The sequence below is a fragment of the Aristolochia californica genome, unplaced genomic scaffold, assembly GCF_029961685.1.
Source record: "Aristolochia californica isolate CCGP_79_NKW_82.1479 unplaced genomic scaffold, dmAriCali1.0.hap1 SCAF_178, whole genome shotgun sequence".
NCBI classification, from domain to species: domain Eukaryota; kingdom Viridiplantae; phylum Streptophyta; class Magnoliopsida; order Piperales; family Aristolochiaceae; genus Aristolochia; species Aristolochia californica.
Window position 1 is genome coordinate 2,501 of NW_027181857.1, and position 5,000 is coordinate 7,500.

The 5,000-nt window shown below is 33.1% G+C and overlaps 1 non-coding gene across 1 annotated transcript; it reads left to right on the forward strand.

Moving 5' to 3' along the window:
* The first annotated feature begins 550 nt into the window (after window positions 1-550).
* TRNAS-GCU (transfer RNA serine (anticodon GCU)) lies at window positions 551-638 on the forward strand. Its single transcript has one exon. It is a non-coding gene; the product is annotated as a tRNA-Ser (tRNA).
* The last annotated feature ends 4,362 nt before the right edge of the window (window positions 639-5,000 follow it).

Genomic DNA, 5,000 nt, shown 5'->3' on the forward strand with positions numbered 1-5,000 from the left:
TTTGTGGACTCAAGTGTTCAAACAAAGCTTTACCTTGAAGAAAAAGGGGATTATAATACTAATACAAATCCAATATTCTATTCTGTTTTTTTTTTATTCAAGTAAGTAAAAGTAAGTAAATAGATAAAAGGAAAAAGAAAAACTAATAAGAAAAAAACGTCTATCATAAATAAACTTCTGATAGGAATTCAAATAGTCCTTGTTGTTATTGCTGTTTTCGTAACAGAAATTTGCGTTTATCAAACCAGACAAATCATTTCATTTGATCTACGATTCATTGGAACAAAGAGCGGCCCGGCCACTACCCGGCCGGGCCGAGGGAATAAAAGAACCCCCCCACTAAATCAAAAGTGGTACTCCTTCTTTCTATTGGAAATATCCGTTTCGAATCATTATCCAAACTGTTAATATTAATAAAATTATGTTATAGGATTATAGAATAAAGAAAGATAAAGAAAAAAGAAGAATAAAGAAAGATAAAGAAAAAAGACTTTTATCAATCTTTACTTCACACGTCACATCTAAATTTTATATTTTATAATTGGAATTGGGAGAGATGGCTGAGTGGACTAAAGCGGCGGATTGCTAATCCGTTGTACGAGGTATTCGTACCGAGGGTTCGAATCCCCCTCTCTCCGTCCCTTATGATCACTTGATATTTTTCTTTCTTTCGAATTCGAAAAAATCTTGAGTCCTTGTTCTCTCTCCTACAGAGGTATTAACTCTATGGAATAGAGAAAAAAATAAAAGAAAAACCTTTTATTTTTTTATTCTTCACGCCCGGGATTACGTCCTGGATCATTAGATAGGAATCCGAAGATGAAGAGAGAAACAAAGAATATCACTACTGTGTAAACGAAGAGTTTAAGAGTAAGCATTACACAATCTCCAAGATCAGTATTTTAGAAAATAGGGGAATAGATTCTCTATGTCTATTTTTGTACCACATACCCCGTTTCGAGAAAAGCAAATCTTTTCTAGGAATTCAGAATTTATTTGTAATAAGATTCTGATTCATCTCTTAGTTATAAAAATTTGCTTATCATGCCCAACCTAGATATTGTGAGGTACCATAATAAGGTCTTTGACCCTTGGAGGGTCAAAATGTGGAAATGAGGTGATTCAGATTCATCGCAGCTCCCCATAAAGAATTTCAATGTTTGAATTGGGGGTTCATAATGTAGGACTTATCTGATCTTATCAATTGTTCTTATAAATTTTGTTAGAAATTTTTTTTTTTTCGAAGAAATCGTGAATCTTTCTTAGTATTAAAGATCTCATCGAAAACTTACAGCAGCTTGCCAAACAAGGGCTAAGAGAAAAAAGAGTACGGGTATGACTGGCATAACATCTACGATTGGATTCAAAAAGGCATAAGTCTCGGGCAATTTGGCGAATAAAAAGCTACTCGAATGAAGGGCCGAATTAAGACAGATAGAGATTAAACTTAAGATATTAAGCATACCAAACATTTCGTTTTTAGAGATAATTTCATTTTTATCGTGATATAAGGGAAAAATAAAGAAAGAAGAGAAGGTTTGCCAAAAATCTTCCTTTTTCTTGGAACTCCCCCAATCAAAAATCCTTCAATTCTTAAATCTGATTCAATTCTTAAATCAGAGTAGAAGGAATCATACTTTCATACAATATCTTAATTGAATTATATGTAATGATCAATGAATTCATTTCGATTCTACATCTACACATTCTACACATGACGAATCTTAGCAACGCCCATTCTATAGATATTGGATTTAGGCTGAAATTGACGAACAGCCAATACCTATGTTAGTGTTTATTTGTGTCCAATATAAATCTAAATGGGGCGTGGCCAAGCGGTAAGGCACCGGGTTTTGGTCCCGTTATTCGGAGGTTCGAATCCTTCCGTCCCAGCCCGATTCTCTCATAGAAAAGATGAGGTACTTTTAGCCATCTTCCCTAATCCCCTAATAAAAGTAAGTGGGATATTGGATACAATGTGATTCCATTTTTTTTTTTGTTTCTTTCAGATTTCGAATCATTGTTTTATGAACTATATACTCCTTATTGATTGACTTTCTCACAAGCGTATCGATTCACATTCTTACACTCGCAATCGAGTGTCAATGACACGTGTATAATGTATAAAAAAAAATATAAATAGAATATATCTATTTACTTTTTATAGAAAGTATGGAAAGAAAAATGAAAGTCTCATTCATATGATATAGGATCATGTTAAATCCTTGCTGAGACTTCTCCAGATAAAATAAAAAAAAATACCTATCCTTCCATTTCCATATATATATATAAGCATATATATAAGCATATATCATATATATAAGCATATATATATATATTATATATAAGGAAATATAAGGAAGGTGTGGACTGCTGGGTAGCAATTAAGCCAATGATTATTCATGATTCCATATTGAATCAATTCCATACCGGGCATACCGGTTCAAAATTAGAGGAATGTTATGGTAAAACTTCGTTTGAAACGATGTGGTAGAAAGCAACGTGCGACTTGAAGGACATGGTCGGTTGTGGATGCAGGAATCCACCATTTTATATATCTGTGAAGATGCTCTTGGCTCGACATAGTTTGTTCTGTTACACTAGGAAACCAATTTTATTGGTTGTAAATAGTACATGATGGAGCTCGAGTATAAAGTATTGATTCATTTATCAGGGGAAGAGTCTAGGGTTAGTACCAATCAATAGGTTGGAAAAACTTCGTAACGTAAGTATATCTTCGATATAGAAATCGAAAGGGTCAAATTTGAAAGGGGTTCAAACCAAAAAGTTAAATAGTTCGGAATTGGTAAAAATATTTGACCAAAATTGTATCGTAGGGGAATCAATCATTCGTACGATTCTTTCAATAGAAAGAAATAATAAAAGGTATGTTGCTGCCATTTTGAAACGATTAAGAATCGCCGAAGTAATGTCTAAACCCAATGATTCAAAGCAAGGATAACGGATACCGGAACAAGTAAACTCCATTTTTCAACTGTTTCAACAACTCGAACTAGATTAGAATGTGGAAATAGATTCTAGGTGAGACAAATAAAAAAAAATGGGTTAGAGACGGCTCAATAAATGTTTAAGGATTTCCTCTCTAGGCCTTTGATAATTACCTAACTTGAGTTATGAGTACGAATGGTATTTTTCTTCTCAGGAGAGAAGAACAAAAAACGACTCCAATTTTTAGTTAGAGTCTAATTCAAAATTTTTTGGATACATTTGCCACTATATACATAAATTCGAATCATTCTTTCTTGAGCCGTATGAGGAGAAAACCTCCTATACGTTTCTAGGGGGGGGGGGGGATTCTTCATATACATCTATCCCAATGAGTCATCTATCGAATCGTTGCAATTGATGTTCGATCCCGAAGAGAGGGAAGAGATCTTCGTAAAGTCGGTTTTTACGATCCGATAAAGAATCAAACTTATTTAAATGTTCCTGCTATTCTATATTTCCTTGAAAGGGGCGCTCAACCTACAGGAACTGTTCATGATATTTCAAAGAAGGCGGAGGTCTTTAAAGAACTTCGAGTTAATCAAACAAAGTTCAATTAATGGAATCAAAAAGGGGTGCCTAGCATCTGGCTTTATGTAATTGTTTCTCCACTGATCTCTTTTTTTCTTGCTCTATTCACCATTGCTATAGAACGAAAAAAAAATCCTATCTATATTGAATTGATTTATAATTGATATAAGACAGATAGAAAAAAATCTCGAGTGATTAAATTACTGGATCTACGAAATGCCGGGATTACCATCAATAGGGTACTTTTTGTTATTGGATGTACTCCCCTAACAAACAAAGGGGGCAATCCCGCTTATTGTATCTGTATCTATATTCAATAAATTCAATATTTATTCCTACTTCTTCCTTAACTTATTCCCCCGTTTACACTTCATTTCTTATCTATGTAGTGCCAATCCAACACAAGTACTTTACTTAATTATTTAGGTTTGATGGTTTGATCAATTTGATATTTTTTTGTTTTATCAATATGCAATTCATATTGACAATGTTGTATCGAACAAATATAATTCGATCGTGGAGAAATAAATCTATTTCTCCACGGCCCATAAGTTTGTTTATTTACTTCATTTAAATGATGAGTTCACCAAATTCACTGCGATACAAGAATAAAAGTTTTTTTTTTTTTTTTATATTATATATATTTATATATATTATATATAATATATATATTTATATTAATATTATATATATTAATATTATATTCTATTATTTTATATTTATTTTTTATTCCGATCATATCTACAATCTTATCCGGGTTGCTAACTCAATGGTAGAGTACTCGGCTTTTAAGTGCGACTATGATCTTTTACACATTTGGATGAAGCAACGAATTCGTCCATACCATTGGTAGAGTTTGTAAGACCACGACTGATCCAAAACGGGAATGAATGGAAAAAATAGCATGTCGTATCAATGGGGAACTCAGAGAATACTTCGAATACTTCATCCTTACCGGATGGGCAAAAAATCTTGTCTTTGCTTCTTTTCTTGGAACGGGACTAAAAAAATTAACCCTCGGGTCAAGTGAATAAATGGATAGAGCTCCATGGCTCCAATTATAGGGAAAGAAAAAGCAACGAGCTTTTTTTTTATTAAAATGAAATTAATATGAATTTGAATAATTTCCCGATCTAATTAGACGTTAAAAATATATATTAGTACCTGATGCGGGAAAAGGTTCCCCTGTGAGTGGATGATGCATTCCCTTTTTTATGAATCCTAATTATTAACTCTATTACGGAGTGAGTAAAGACGAATGTGTAGAAGAAACCGTATACTGACAAAAAGCTAATTTTTTCCAAAGTCAAAAGAGCGATCGGGTTGCAAAAATAAATGATTTCTTGTCATCCTTTTGTGAACTATAACGTGGAATTCGAACGAAAAAAAAAATGGGATGGAAAAAGAGAGTATCTGTTGATTGGTCTCCTTGTCTCCGGGGTATCCATTGTTTTTTTTTTTTT